Source organism: Oculina patagonica, chromosome 1, assembly GCF_052425735.1.
Source record: "Oculina patagonica isolate OP01 chromosome 1, crgOcupat, whole genome shotgun sequence".
In the NCBI taxonomy this organism is placed as follows: domain Eukaryota; kingdom Metazoa; phylum Cnidaria; class Anthozoa; order Scleractinia; family Oculinidae; genus Oculina; species Oculina patagonica.
The window spans coordinates 42,894,872-42,911,312 of NC_135758.1; the positions used below are offsets into that span (position 1 = coordinate 42,894,872).

The window sequence follows — 16,441 nt, forward strand, 5'->3', positions numbered from 1 at the left end:
ATAGCACTGTTTTGGTCCAGAATTTATACATTTTATGCCATTAACTTCATATTTAAATTTGGAACACGTTCAAAAACTTATCCCGGCAAGCCTGGATAGCCCAGGCAATTTACATGACAAAGGCTATCCTACCTAGAAGGGTGCCCCGGCAAGTAGACCGAGTGCGCAGGCAAGGCGGGCTTCCCGCCTAGTATGTAAACACTTCAATGTGTTTTCAAAAGAAATAGGGGCGGATCCAGGAATTCCTGAAAGGGGGGGGGGGGGGGTGTATACCTTAATATTTTTTATGCATGATTAAAAGGGACAGAAGTTACAACAATAGTTCATATTTGTCGTTTTTCTTCAGGCCTCGTCTCGTATATTAAACAATGTAGGGAAGTGGTGGAAGTGAAACAACTACGAATAAAACAATTTTATTCTATTATTCAAAGAAATAAAAAAATGCTGCGCAAAGGGGGGGGGGGGGGATCCGCCTGTGAGAAACGTATGAAAAGTTGGCTCGCCAGGGTAGCTGGGTTAGCCGGGGCACCTGCCTTTCATGTAAACCGGCCCTAAGCTTTAAGATTGTAGGTCGATTTTGTTCAAAATAGCCAGTGGTAAGTCAATAATGATCCAATTGTCATCAGCCTTCGCAACTGGTGTGCCATGATATCAATACTTTGAAGAGATTGTACAAAAAGGTGTTATACGAAAGATTAAGATGATTTCTTTAAGACTTGCCTGTTCACGACGATGTAAAGTCAGCCATTTTGCTTAGCACTTTCTCACAACATAGAGCAATCGTGCTGTCAAATCTTCCATGGTCGTCGCTTGATCATCCTCAAGTGCAAGCACAATCTTTTTCCCGTTTTCTTCTTTTTCTAAGACCTAGCCTTTCTCTTTCGTTTTCTTTTTTCGTTCTACATCCTCACTTTTTCCTCTGGTGTATTCTTTCTCCAAAAAGATTCACGTTCATTCTCGATTTTTTAGCTGGAGGCCGACATAATTATTCGTGTTAAAAATTCCCGCTTTTTCCCGGCAAAAATCGTGTCAGTGGTAAGGCTTTACGCTAATTTGCTACTTCACTTATTGAACACGAGATGTACCGATTCGTCACCAGGTCCTCCCGTAGTTTGACGTCATTATGCTGTTTTAGCCAATGAAAATGTCAATGGCTGTCACGTGGTGATTATAAACCCATTCAAACCGATTCAAACCTAGGAGCGCCATTTTATTTCAGTTTGTCGCTTTTTTTTTGTTAGTTCATTCTATTATGGCAACAAAATCACCAAACCAAACAGGCAAACGGGACTCTGAACATGAGGGATGCAAACAGTAATTCACAAGTACACCTCGAGCCTTGCGATCTCAAACGCAGCCATCATCTTCGAGCCCGAACGGTCCAACGGCCATGTAGACAGTGAGCAAAACGTCCTCGAACAACAGCCCATCTTTCACTGACAGTTTAAACCAGGAACGTTCATCGCCCACAGCATCATCCACACCGATATTTGATGTTATCGAGTATGCCATACAACGGTAAGTAAGACTGCGAGGATCAAACTGCCTACCAAACATACTAACATTCCTCTGAAATAGAGCTTTTATCTTTGCTACTTGGTTGTTTGTCTTATATAAATTCATCCTGGTAATAGCTGGGCTGAGTTTTAATAGTTCAGTTTGTGATATTTGGTCTAAAATCATTCACATGTGATGGAAAAACGCAGATAACTATGGAGCAGAGGACTGATTTGCTATTCTCTTGAGTGTTTACAGATATAATTGGATGACACAAAGTCCTATAATGTACTTATACAAAATAATATAGGATAAATGTTATACCGAGTAAATGCATTGTGTCTATAATACAGGCATTAAATGCAACCTAAGAATCCTGAAGGTTGGTACATTGCATTTAATATACCGTAATGATTCGATCTAGCGCCCTCCTTCCAATAAGCGCCCCCTTCCAAATAAGCGCCCCCCTTCGAATGTGTTTTTGTAAATAAGCGCCCCTATTCCAATAAGCGCCCCCATTCTTATTAGCGCCCCCATTCTTATAATAATAATAATAAGTGCCCCGATTGTGGATAACTGCCCATACTGAAGTCATTTTCGCCAACTAGATAAACTCCTGACCGTTCACCGTACAGTTCATGTATATATTTACTGCTGAAATTTACAATTATTTTAAAAGTAACTGAACTTATAATAATTTCTAACTGTTACGGTTTCTGTTATTGTTAGATACATTTGTTTGTTTCTCAAAAATTAAATAAGCGCCCTGTCCCGAATAAGCGCCCTGTCTCGAATAAGCGCCCTCCCTTGAGGTGCCAAAAGTAAATAAGCGCCCCGGGCGCTAAATCGAATCATTACGGTATGCACATGAAAATACAAAACAAAGATACTTAATACAATCTACTGGACATTTTTATCAATAAAAACAACCCACCTGCTAATGAACGGAACAGATAATTTCTCCCCCAAACCAGGCATGCAAACACAAAGATAATAGACAGCGATGACAATTGGAATCTATTACTTTGCAAAAAAGCCTACCATATCAAGCGTTCATAGCACCATCTTTGAACAACGGTCTAAAAGCAAGCAGGGAATTATGCCTACTTTTTTTACAGTTCCATCTTGTTTTTTATTTTCATGTGCAAATGTACCATCCTTCAGTAAAATCAAAGCTACCTGTTTGTCACCTTAGTCTGAAGATGAAATAGAATTATATCGAAATATTTTTTCTACACCAACCATTCCTTGCATTTGTTGCCCGTATTTTAGACACAATGCATTTGCTTGGTATTACATTTATCCCCCTTACCAAACCAACTGTGTTTTGAAACTGTTTTGAAGCTGATTTGAAAGTATTTTGATGATTTGAACACTATTTTTAAGCATTTTTATTTTTTTCTGAAAAAAATTCTATCTATTTTCAAGGTATTTTTGTTTTAAAACAGAGTTTAAATAGTGCATTTTAAATCTGTTTCAAAACAATTACCACAAACAGTTAGTTTAAATAGTTTAAAAATGCTACTTTGACAATGTTTTGAATGTTGTATCCGCTATGGTTGTTGACTTAAAATGTAGTTTGTAAACTAACAGTACAAAAACAGATTAAAATAGGATATTTTAAATGTAGTTGGCAAGTTAACAGTATAAAATAGGTTTAAAATAGGATATTTAAAGTGTGGTTTACAAGTTAACAGTATAAAACAGGTTTTAAACATAATATTTAAAATCTATTTGAAATATCAACTCATGATCACGTTTTACAAAAATCTGAATTAAACATACGTAAATTTTTGTTCAGCTGACTAGAATATTTACAATGTGGTTTTGAAATACTAAAAGCAGGATCAACATAGAAACATATTTTAAATACACTATTTTTGCACAATTTTGAGAGGTTGCCTTACTCCCTATCCCCAGTCCCGCCTCCGTTTTATCTCACTTCATTTCGCGCACACTGAAGATCTGAGGAAAATAGACCGACTTATACACGTTTAAGAGCCTCGTAGGTATTATAAGCTTCTAGATATTTTATAGGCAAATCGAAAAATAACAATTAGCAAGTTTTGCCGGTCTGGATATCGATTGAAACCCACTGAAAACAAAACACAGGAGTTCCCGGGGGACGAGTTGCAAGCTCCCGGCAGACGGACAGCCGTGATTAACGGGATCTGTGAATTAAATGTTAATTAATCTCATACCTGAGACCTTTATACACAAAAGGCGCCTTCTACTTAGCCATGGAATCCCAGATTTTGTTCACAAAAGGAATCTTGTGCTTGTAATCCAAGAATTTCTCCCACCAGCGTACAGCACTTTTTGCAAATTGGGCGCGCTATTGTCACGTGTGTGTTTAATTATTAATTTTACAGACCACGTGATCCGTTCCGGGCCTTCTCGAACCACACCGCCATTTTAAATTTTGCCTTTAGTCGTTATATAAACGAGCTCAGAGTTGTACACGTATGTTCCATCATAGTTGGTTGAAATCTCAACTGAAATAGTTTCTTAATCGACGATTCACCTTCGGAAAGATGCATTTTCCAGCCGTATGGATTGATGACACCGTTAAAGGTAAGCTTGAATTGATTTAAGCACTTAAAAGATCTATCACATAAGCACATGTACACGAAGCAAAAGTTGTGTGTATCTTGAACCTCCGGGGGAAACTGCTTTGAGAAATCTGGAGTAAAATTACGGAGAAATACTTCACAAGGGAAAAGTCAGTTATTGGAGGAAGTTTCGAGAAACCAAGGGCTGGAGTAATCGGGATTCTATACTGTAGTACATTATTCATGTCACTGCACTGTAATTTCAACTGAACAGAACGTTCAGTAAGCTTTACAAGTTAAGTTCACGTACTTCAGCCTGCGAAATAATTTATAGACTAAATCCGATTTCTTTCGTATGCAAAAACAAAGTGAAGGAATCAGGCTCACTAAAATATTTCGTTGCTTGGATTTTATAAATTAATGCCTTGATTTCACTCAATTTATATGAAGATGCAATCAGTTTAGTTTTTTACATTGTACATATTACACGTATGTGAGTGACCTAACTATTAGGACCTATTTTATTGTAATATGGTTTAATTTCGCCCCACTTTTCCAACCCCTTCCCCTATCAATGTGGTAGTTTGTTTTCATGAGCTCTTTGCTACAATCATACAATATTGGATTGCGAGATGGGAGATGGAGGTATTTAGAGCAGAGTACAGGGCTGCAATAGCAGTCAGTCACCAGACATTGGCTTACCAAATTTGCTCATGTCCAATGAAATGGCAATTGTAGTCGGACATAATGTACGGACAATTTTTTGATCACAAATTCATTTTACGGCAACAAATTGGTAATGTCCAACCACAATTTTTTTTTTTTTGGCGACCACGATGGTGTCTTAGTAGGAGATATGTCCTTTCAAGTGAAAAAAACTTATTTGCAGCCTTGAGAGTGTGGTGAGATTTAATAAAAACAAGTGTTAAATTTGCCATGCGATAATAACTGCCATTACATGTACATTTTAGTATATACTGTAACACACAGGTGAATAGTGCTTTACACACGTGCTGATTGGTTAACTCGGAGGTGATTAGCAAACTACTATTCAACTCTAAGTAGTCAAGGAGAAACAAACTGCCTTCAAGCGTCGCTTTGTTTACCAAAAGTGATGTTTTGGTCCGCTTGTTATTCAACTTGTGTGGTACATGTACATACTAAAACAGTTATTCACCTCAGTGTCAGTGAACATGGTGGATTACTATTCACCTCCACTTCGGTGAATACCAGTTATTGTTAATTTTTAATATGTGTCAACAATTTTAAGCTAGGATTGTAGTTTCCGTACCAGACTGGTTTCAGAAAGGTTCCATTTACATGTACATGTAAGCACAAGCCTGGGTCCAGTCCCATGTACATGTATATGTACAGTGACTATACATGTACCCTAAGATAACCATGGATAATATTGTTCTGTCACACAGAACCTTTTTTCAGTCCCATTTCATTTATGGTCTTCATTATTGATCAGCGAGGAATGTAGTCCTAGCATTCTTTTGCCAAGTCTAGCCCAATCAACAGTTTGATTTCAAAATGGCAGCTCTGTACAATGTACATATTATAGATGAATGAAGAAAGTCAGTCACTTGCACATTTAAATCTGCTCGAACTGGTAGCTGCTCTGAATTAATAGCCTGCGTTGCAGACGAACTAAACCCTGGTATAGTCCGTCTGCGAAATTAAAGGCAGCCGAAAAGCTTGTTCCGATATCTCGCAGGTTTGCAAGGATCTGTGTATTCACTTCTGATTGGCTAGTTTCATATTACTGTTTATTTCGAAGGTGATTAATTTCAAACTGCTTCTTTTACAGCTTTGACTGAAGTCTTCCTATGACTTCCTAGCAGTCAAGGTGTACTCCTTCGCTAGCAGTTTCCTTCACTTGCTGTGTGCGCCTGGAGAGAGATTGTCTGTTACGCAAGGTACTCTGCTATCTTTGGAAATCTTCGCGCCAACATTCTGTTTGCACAGTATAAACAAAGAAAGTCTGTCAGCATGACCACAAAACAAAAGCTTGTTAGAAAGTAATGATAGTAATGTGAAACTAGCCAATCAGAAATGAATACACAGATCCTTGCAAACCTGCAGGATATCAGAACAAGCTTTTCGGCTGTGTTTCGCAGATGGACTATACCGAGGTTTTGTCACACATCCGGCTGCGACGCAGGCTATGAATTAAGTGAAAGCAGCATTTTTATTTTAATTCTTAGACAGAAGGCCCAAGGCCATTTGGACTATACTGAAAGCTTACATTCATTAAGTGGGTGAAAAACTGCATAGTCAAAGGTGCATTCTGTTGCATATTCAGGACCAAAACTCATTGTACACTTTATTATAACCTAGAGTCTAAAACTTGATGCATGACATTACCAAGAGTTCCATAGTTCCACTGTTTGTAAGACAAACCCGTACTATCATCATTACACATTACACATTTCACCCACAATTTCAGATCAAAGTTATGCAGTACAAAGCTACAGCATGGACTTTTTAATTTATTTCATTTTCAATATGATCAAATGTGACTGGTCAACATATGACTGGCAAGACGAAAGGTTGACTGGTCAACTCCCCAATCAGTCCGGACATTGTCGTTGACCAGCCATTATTTCGAACCCTGGGCTTTGGACATGTTAAATCCCAGCTAAGTCCTGGGGGTCAGGAGACCAGGGTTTCAATTGACTGACGCATTATCATCAGAGTTTACATGTTCCTCTAATGATGAACTTACATTATAAAGCTTAAGTGTATCCGAATAAGTGATCACATTTACACAAAAGGAATGGGATTTGTATTTTTTTTAAATGTAATCATGAAGATCATTTCTTAGGGTTTCATAATGTTGTTGTGAGTGCATAATTTTATTATGTAAATTAATTAATTTTTGAAGTCTATTTTTTTATTATCTTTGCAGAAAAATACCAACAGAACAAGCTGGCCAAAAGGAAAACCCTGCAGATACATGTACACTTGTTGAGCTAAAAATAAGTTAGAAATAACAATTAAACAAGTATTAAAAGAACCCTTAGCAGCCATGTGAAGCATGTCATGTTCATTTTAACACTGTGACATACAGTAAGTTGCAGTGCTATTGCAAAAAAGATTCCATTTCATTGTGCATTTAAATTTTCATTATTTCAATGGTATAGAAAATGATGGAGGCTGAGGTCCTTTACATATACATGTGCAGCTGTATACATATAGTATTACATGTACATGTATTCACAGCGGATTCAAGTTTCAAGAGTGTTTAACGGCCACAGTTGTCGTGTTCGTTGTCACCGTTGAATTGATTCCGTTGCGAGGCAAAATGACAGACGTTGCTAGATGGGAATGACGACGTTCTGTCTGGGAAAAAGCATGTTGTTGTTTTCCCAGACAGAATGTTTGCATTCCCGCCTACCAACGTCTGTCATTTTGCCTCACACCGCAAACAATTCAACCATGACAACGAACATGACAACTGTGGCCGTTAAACGCTCAACTTGAATCCGCTGTATGCACATGTAAGTTTTTTTTGAGAGTCTTCATAATTAAGTGTTTGAAATCTTTTACAAATTATTTCACACTCAGTGTTTGTAAAGTAAAGTGGACAACTTACAGTTGTTGCTCATTCATAAATTGTGGAATGCACTTTTTAAAGAGTTTGGGAACTTGAGAGTATGAAAGCAGAGTGAGTGTCAGCTAGAAATTTATTTTTGGCTGTTGGTCACTGCTATTGAAAGCCTCAGGCTTGACCTCTAGAGATATATGTTTGGTCATACATAGCCTGCGTGGCCGGCGTTCAAAGGGGAGGGAGAAGGGAAGTTTGAGCGCAAAGCGCAAGCGAGGGGAGAGCACGAAGCACGAGCATTCAAATGTTCCTGCTTCGCGCTTGAACTTCCCCTCTCCTTCCCTGCACCTCTCCTGTACAGTGTTGTTTCTCAATATTTACAACAGATACCACCTTTATCCCCATTCTTTCCTTTGTTTTGGTTCAAAGTGAAGCCACACTTAATTGTTGTTTTCATGTACTCGACCCAAACACTTATTATTTTAAGCACCAAATTTAAAATGTATTTGTAATCCTGTTTGTAATTTGTTAAATTCCAACCTGCTTCTGTGGAATCTTGAAGAAGTTTTTAAAATATATTTTAATAGTGTTTTAAACAGCTTAAAAACACCATTTCAAAATATGTTTCAATACTGTTTTAAATAGATTACAAATACAGTTTAAACAGTCAAAAACGACATGAAAAATATACTTTAAACACTATTTTTAATCTGTTTTTCAAAAATAGTTAAAAAATTGTTTTTAAAAAGAGTTAAAAAACATTTTAAAAATAGTTTACAAATAGTGTGAGAATTTAAAATATATTTGTAATCCTGTTTGAATGAAATATATTTTAAATTCCAACCTGCCTCTTTGGAATCTAGAAAACGTTTCAAAATCTAGAAAACAGCTCAAAAACACCATTTGAAAAATACGTTTCAATACTGTTTTAAATAGATTACAAATACAGTTTAAACAGTCAAAAACTACATAAAAAATATACTTTAAACACTATTTTTAATCTGTTTTTCAAAAATAGTTAAAAAATAGTTTTTAAAAACAGTTAAAAAACATATTACAAATAGTGTTGTGTTTGGTAAGGGCCTTGATCTCTTAAAACTATCAGCTATTTTATCATTTTAATTAGAGCAATTTGTTTTAAATTCAAACCCACCGGGGATTCAACATTTAAATAATAGTAGTCAAATGACTGCAACATGCAAATGTGCTGTTGGGCATTTAAGCTGCACACGCCCCAATTTGGCGAATAAACAGGGCTCGCCATAAAAAATTAATCAGATCTTAGAATTTTGTTAAGTTATAATCAAATGTTTTACCAAGTGTGTAAGCTCCAGAAAATATTCATACTTCCCCATAGAGAGGTTGGAAATTTAAGGGAAGGAGAGGATCTCAAAGATCCAAACATTTAAAGCAATGTTTGAAGCTAAATTTTTAGACAGGAGGGGAGTCATATGAAAGATCCCTTAGTGGAAATGGTATGGATACAATGTATTTTCTGGAACCACAAATTGACTACTGAGGTTTTTCAGAGAAGAGAAAAAGGGTTTCTTTAGTCACTTGTAAGTTAAATAATATCCTCAAGCTGAAAGGCCATTTAACCAACATTTCCTTTTCCGATACAAAGAATATGGCTTTTTTGCTTGGGCAGGCACCCAAATCAACCTAGATTCAATGAACTTGACAACAATAGCAAATGTAAGCTGGTGTAGAAAGTACCCGTTGGCACCATAAAAAGTAAACCCTCTTTTTTCCTCTATCTCACAAAATTAATGTACTACTAGCTCTATCAACTGTTTTGTTAGAAGTACAGTTGCAGAACCTAGTCTGAATTTTTCATTGGTTTAAAAATTTTAATCCCACTAGTATAATTTTAATTGCCTTTGTTGAGTATGCATGGTCACTGATCTCATTGATAAATTGGAAATCTGAAACAACAGTTTGTGGTGTTTATTCAGTGACATCCTAGAAGTTTTATGAACATTAAGTAAGCTCTTGAGAACTCTAACCACAGATGTCTCAGTAGATAACCCACACCTGCTATTTAATTTTTGTCATAAATATTGTGCAAAAAGGTGCAGATTATACATGTAGTTTTACTGTAACTTTACCCCAAGTCTTTCTCCTTCTTATTTTTGTTTGGAATAGTTTATTTCAAACACTCATGAATACATCTTTTGAATAGTTTAGTGTTGATTAAATCTAAGAATATTTCTCTGTGCCATGTTTGAACAAACTGATTTTTTTGGATTATTATTATTTTGTAGCTGCTATGGGTGTCCATTTTCAGACAAAGTAAAGGCAAAGTGTCATTAACTCAAGAAATGCAGTCAACATCTCTCGAAGGAGCAGAGCGTCCAAAGCCATCTAAATATGGTAATTTTTTTATGATTCAACAGTGTTCTAGAATTTTGTACAGTTAAATGCAATTAGTGTATGTGAATACAAAATGTAATTTAAATATTCAGAGTCTATTTAACTATGGATGCAAGCAGAAGGTTCCTACATGAAAGCGCAAGAAGAAAAACAAGAAGATTAAATTTTTGAATGCAATGCTGTATATTTTGGTTACATTATTTAAAAAAAAACACATTGTAGTTGTTCTAATTCTAGCTGCTACAACTGTAATGTGCATGATATTTTGTGTGCATTCACATTCAAAATACATACCGGTACATGTACAATGATTCATGCATTTTGCATAGCTCTCACAGTTTACTGTCTCTTTGAAATAGATTCTTAGGCCTTTCTGTTTAAAGACTTTAAGAAAGAGTGGTCTTTAGATTGGTATTCTTTTAAACCCACATTTTATTGTCAATTTGTGACTCAAGAGTTACCATTGATAAATAATTTTCTTAAATATATTTTTCTTTTACAGAAAAAGAGGCAGAGGGTAAAAGCTTTCAGTAGAGCAGTCCACATCCTAACAGTAAAGGAAAAAGATCACTACCAGAAATTCATGACTGTGGACTTTATGTTGTCTGAGTATTCCATGCCAGAGATAGAAGAGGAGAGTGGAAACAGAGATGGCTGTGAGAGCCCAGGCTTAGAAAAGAAATTATTTAGCACCAGCACACTTTAGTGGCGCAGTCCTGCTTTAATGCAGGTTACATGTATGCACACCATTTACTGAAAGGCAGCACATACATTGTAGAAGGACTGCAAAAAGGCATTGCACCTGATGGCATTCCTTTGCCCTAGCATAACTGGTACATTCTGCCCTCCTTTTGTTTAATAATGGGGTGCATCACTGCATTTCTAAAGCTTAAAGGAAAAAAACTAAAATCTCATACTATTTTGTTTTAAACTTTTTGAGAACTTTAATTGTTTAAAATGGAAATTTCAACTATTGAATGGTGATTATTACAGTACTGTTTTCCTGAAAGCTGCATGTACATTGTACTTGATTGAATGCTTTCTTTTTTTTAATGTTTAGTTGTCTTTTTTTATGCAAAAACCTCATTTTTGTGAACAAGCTACTGTAAGTTAGGCTTTTCATGCTGTCATTGATCTTTCAAATGTGCATTGAACTGTCTGTGACAATGGCTGATTCATGGTAACCAAATGTTCACATACATGCACTAAAACAGTTTACTGATCATAATTACAATATTTCTTATGTAGATGTTTGGGGGAGTTTTATACTTATTGTTTAAAAATGTTTAGCTGTTTGCCTTCTGACAATATTTAAAGATATATGTACTTACCGGCATGTACAAGTATAATATTTTATTCATTTAACAGTTACGAACAATCAATCAAGAACATTAAGTATGGTAGGCATCTCATGCTTACTGTTCTAAAAAAGTTTTAAGCTGCTTACCATGTGAGAATAGTTATTGATTTTAAGTTAGTGATGACCGGTAAAGAAATAGAAAGCATTGTATATGCCCTTTTTAAGACTGTTTCAAAGTGCTAAGCTGGTTTTTTTTTTCTTTTACTTCTATTTCAAGATATTTATAATATTTCTTTTGATTCCATGGTGCCATGTGACATTGTTGAAATAAATAATTACATAGAGCTTGAAATGTGTGCATGCATTTTGTTTTGTTTATTTTAATCATTCTCTCTTTTCCATTCTCATTTTTCATAATACACGTAACTAGTGAGAGGGGGAAGTTTGCTTGTTTGGCACAACGTTTTAAATGCTTGTTCAAACAAAGGCTTTCATGATCAGTGAATGTTCACTGGCACTTCTATTTGTAAATAGCATGTAAAGACTAGGCAAATTTACTATTTTGCCCTCCCTTATTTTCTTGCAAATACTGGCCAAATATGGCATTTGACTATATAGCAAACATAACCAAACGAAAGCAAATATGGTATTTCCATCAGTGCAAATCCTTCCTTTCATGAGGCAAATTTATATATTTGCCTGCTATTTACTGCGAAAGTAAAATTGATTTTTGTTCGTATTTGTCACGCTATAGTAAATGTGTGCAAACATCAAGTTAATTTCATGTCCAAATATCATCAAAGCGAAGTAAACTTCACTTTTGTAAGTATTTGCTATCAATGTAAATGCGGAGCAAAGACGATATTTACTAGATCTTTGCTTTACTTGCAATTTTACAGCAAACACAAAGTTTGACTTGCGTTCAAATATGATCAAAGCTAAGCAAATGTAATATTTTGCAACATATTTGCTACACGTGTAAATCCAACTTTTCGTCTAGCAAATTTAACTATTTACCTCACCTTTACTACAACAGAAAAGCTGTCGCAAATGTACAATTTATCTTTACATTTGCTACCGGTATGAAAACATTGAGTAAATGCGGTATTTACCATATTTGCCTTGTGTGCAAATATAATGCAATCATGATATTTGTTTCTGAGCAAATTTGAGCAGTGTCGTTCAAATATGGTATTTACTTCATATTTGCTACGATTTTGCTAGGTTGTAAGTCCGTTTTTTCGTGCAGTGTTTCATTTTCTTTAAAGTTTTGATCCTTTGAATAAAACAGTTTAGTTTGACTTGCTTTTTGCCACACGGGACACAATTACAGCTCAGTACGAGCAACTAATAAATTGAAGTCATCACCCGCACACTGCTGCCTTTTCCTTGTGTTCCCATAAACAGCTGTCGCATGATCGAACGCTTTAGTCGAGATCTAAATCGTTTCAGTCAGGGAATTCAAATCATTTGGAGTAACTATAATTAGTGTTCTTGTCTTAACGAATAGTACCTAATACTTGCTAACATCATTTCCATCATGAACATCAGTTCAAATTTATCATTTGAACACAACGAAGAGAAAGCCGCTGATCATGAGTTCTTCACAACAAACGAAATAATCACTGGTTCTGTTATTATCGTCGTATTGATGTTTTCAGCAATATTTCAGAGTGTTTCGGTTTGTCGCCCATCACAATCATGCTGTAGCATCGAACCTTCAGCAACCAAGTACTTCGCACACAGAAGAAGCTAAAATTACCAAAACAATTGTTATTGTAGTTTTAGGCTTCGTATTTTGCTGGGCTCCAGCATTAGTTATCCAGTTTATTGGCAGACTCCCAATTTAAACAATTCAGAATGCCGAACTTTTTTTCCTACTTCAGACCATATGTGTATTTGCCAGCAGCGCAATAAATCATTGCATTTATGGATTTACAAACAAACTGTTCAGGAAGCAATATTTTGAACTGCTTGGTGTCCTGTGTCCTTCAGCTTCACAGGTTGCCCCAGTTGGCAATGGCAGTTCCTAGCACTGGAGGCAAAAACAATTTTCATACATTTCCCATAGATAGGTACGTAGTATTACCTTTAAGTATAATAATATCGAAACTAACATACAAGAACAACGAGATAGATTAGATGATTTTCACCATAATACCTAAGGACATCGATTTCTCTTATATGCAGTGATTTATAAAAAGAATCACCTAGTTGTTTTTTGTAAGTAAAAATAGTTTGAATAGTTTGAAAGGTTTTAAATACCGTAATGATTCGATTTAGCGCAGGGGGCGCTTATTTACTTTTGGCACCTCAAGGGAGTGCGCTAATTCGAGACAGGGCACTTATTCGGGACAGGGCGCTTATTTAATTTTTTGAGAAAGAACCAAATGTTTGAAACAAAACTTTAAGAAATATTAAGATAACTAACAAAAACAGAAACTGTAACAGTAACAAATTGTTGAAACTTTAGTTACTTTTGAAATAATTCTTCCTTTTTGCAGTTAATATATACATGTACGATATGGTGAATGTTCATGAGTTTATCTTTTCGACGTCGATCACTTCAGTAGAGTCAGTTATCCGCAATAGAGGCGCTTATTAGAATAGGGGCGCTTATAACGGGCTATAACGGGCTATAAGAATGGTGACGATTACTAGAACGGGGGCGCTAATTGGAATAGGGGCGCTTATTGACAAAAACACATTCGAAGGGGTGCGCTTATTCGGAAGGGGCGCTTATTTGAAGGAGGGCGCAAAATCGAATCATTACGGTAGGTGAATAATTTTCTTTTTAACACTACAACAATCATATATCGGTGTTTTTAAATAATGCCATTTTAATTGTAACTTGTTGCCCAATGTGTTTGTAACTTTGCGATCACAGTGGAATAAGCTACCTTTACAAAGTGAACATGTTGTACCTTAATTAATAAAACAATGACACAAAAATGCTACATTCCATGAGTCACAGACTATAAACTTCTTTCAACAGTCGACGTGGTAGCAGTAGTCACATGTATAAACTACAGGCCTATTTTTTATTGTTATCTAATTTTCTATCTACTTCACGTCATATGTTATAATGTCATTTCCTGGGTCTTATTCTCCCTCCACGGTCCATCTTTTCGGACAATTTGACCTTAACGCGCAAACTCATCCCCAAACAATGGGTATGCAATATCCTTTATTTGTATTCCCGATAAAGAAGAATATGGAATGAGGAGAAACGGTGGAAGCTTTTCGCAAACATTTCTAACAGAAACTTACAGTGACCTGAGGTAAGCGTTTCTCATTGTACTATAATTTTATTTTGAAGACTGGCTTAAGCTTATGTCTTCGGCGTTTATGTGAAGATTTATAAAAGTGCTAAAGATAGAATCGTGCTAACACTTAGCTAACTGGAAATAAAGCCGAGCTCGGCGATAAAAAAATAGATCTTGTAGATTTTGAGGAGATAGTATCATAAGTAATGTCACTCAGTTCGTCGAGGCATGTAATTGTTATTTATATTTGTCATCTGCATGTTAAGCTACTTCAAACTAATAAGAATCGCATTAGTCCGGCGGCTTAGCTCCTGAATTGTGCGATTTTTGATACAAGCACCAAACTTTGCAGGATTACAAGCATTCGCATACTAATCAATTCTTGATATAGTGCCAACGCTAATTTCCTATTTTCAGCTAGTAAACAGCAATGAAATTTTCAGCCGAGAGGCCCCCCTGCCCCTTCCCCAAAAAGTATTTCTTCTTGTACTTTTATAAACCTTTTATTGTTGATTTTTATTCATAAATACATATATCAATGCTTTTAATTAGGCTTACAATTGTTATTTTTTACCATCTGTTTGATACCAACAATTTAATAGGAAATTATTGCATGGAAAAAGATTTTTCGTTCCCCGCCCTCTGCTCCCTCGCGTCTTTCGTTTTGCGCTAGCGTCCAGGTCTCTCGATTGGTGAACCGTTCGCTAACAGAAGGAAAAAAGGAAAATATAGGGCTGTGAACAGTCTAAATTACAGTATTTCATTCTAAATTTTGTACGTGCGACTTGGTATCACTAATTGGCATAATAGTACTTGTCTATAAACCAGGACAAACAAATATTTCACGAAATTTCATTGATTTTAACCCTATCCAGACTGGGAGGGACGGAACGTGCCCTCGCTGACTTTGAACGCTTATAACTTTTTCAAGATTCACCCAAACGCTACCAAACTTTGTGAGATCATCTAAAGTTTATCTGGAAATAATTTGGTAGGGTGAGTTGTTGTGTCAGGAACTTGACGTCACCATAGCAACGGCATTTTGACAGGCATGTTTTCCCAATTTTGTAATTTTCGTGTTTCTATTAATGAAAAATAATTTTGATGCAATTATTTTCATCCTTTTACGGTTTTTAAGCACAGTTTTTTTTTTATTTTGAGTACTTTGCAGTAATTTTGGGCGGTTTTATGACGTTTTGGAAAAAAAATTGAAATCCAAAATGGCGGATCCAAGATGGCGGCTGTTTTAACATTATGATGTAATTGTCACGTCATGTAACGTCATCTTTAAATGTGACGTATACCAAAAGATAGGAGTTTGAACATACTATATATTCCTTAAGTTTCATTGTGATTGCTTAAATATTCTGTAAGTTACGGAGGTCTGAAAAGATCCAAAAAAGCTCGGTCTGAATAGGGTTAATAAATTAAGGTTTCCATGGAAACCGGTGTTTTTCGGGCTTGGCACTATATCTGAAAAAGTTTCTGTTGGTGACCACTTTCAAAAAGTGCACAATTCAAGTAAAATTTCGAGCTAAGCCGCCGGACTACATCCTTTCATTATTTATACGTGACGAAATGTTTGTCAAAATATTGACCAAGTGGTCATTTCAGGCCGCAAAGAAAAATTACATTTGCCTCTTTGGGCCATGTGTGATAAATTAGACCATTTCTTAAGTTTAAATTTGTATCTTTCCATGATGTGTATTGTATTGCCAGACATAGATTTACGGGTTTTTTTTGCATTTTGTGGTATACAGGTAATTTGTGGGATTAATGGAATGCCTAATGTGTAAACAGGATTTACAGAATTCAGAACTGAGGACTTTCTGAATTACTGGTGAGTTAAACTATGGATTATAACAAGTCCAGGTGGTTATTGATCTCTACAGCCAATCTC

General features: G+C 35.9%; 3 long non-coding RNA genes across 5 annotated transcripts in view; all 3 read left to right on the forward strand.

Moving 5' to 3' along the window:
• Positions 1 to 16,441, forward strand: part of LOC144632800 (uncharacterized) — a 139,543-nt gene that overhangs the window by 121,894 nt on the left and 1,208 nt on the right. For both annotated transcript variants that reach the window (XR_013566946.1, XR_013566945.1), the window contains one exon: positions 16,302 to 16,381. This is a non-coding gene — a long non-coding RNA (uncharacterized LOC144632800). The remainder of the gene's footprint in view (positions 1 to 16,301; positions 16,382 to 16,441) is intronic.
• Positions 1,499 to 11,627, forward strand: LOC144632794 (uncharacterized). Of its 2 annotated transcripts, none has more exons than XR_013566943.1 (3): positions 1,499 to 1,518; positions 9,867 to 9,975; positions 10,478 to 11,627. It is a non-coding gene; the product is annotated as an uncharacterized LOC144632794 (long non-coding RNA). The 2 variants fall into 2 exon arrangements; XR_013566944.1 differs by lacking the exon at positions 1,499 to 1,518 and adding an exon at positions 9,141 to 9,161.
• On the forward strand, positions 3,888 to 7,084 carry LOC144650733 (uncharacterized). Its single transcript, XR_013570181.1, has 2 exons — positions 3,888 to 4,071; positions 6,964 to 7,084. It is a non-coding gene; the product is annotated as an uncharacterized LOC144650733 (long non-coding RNA).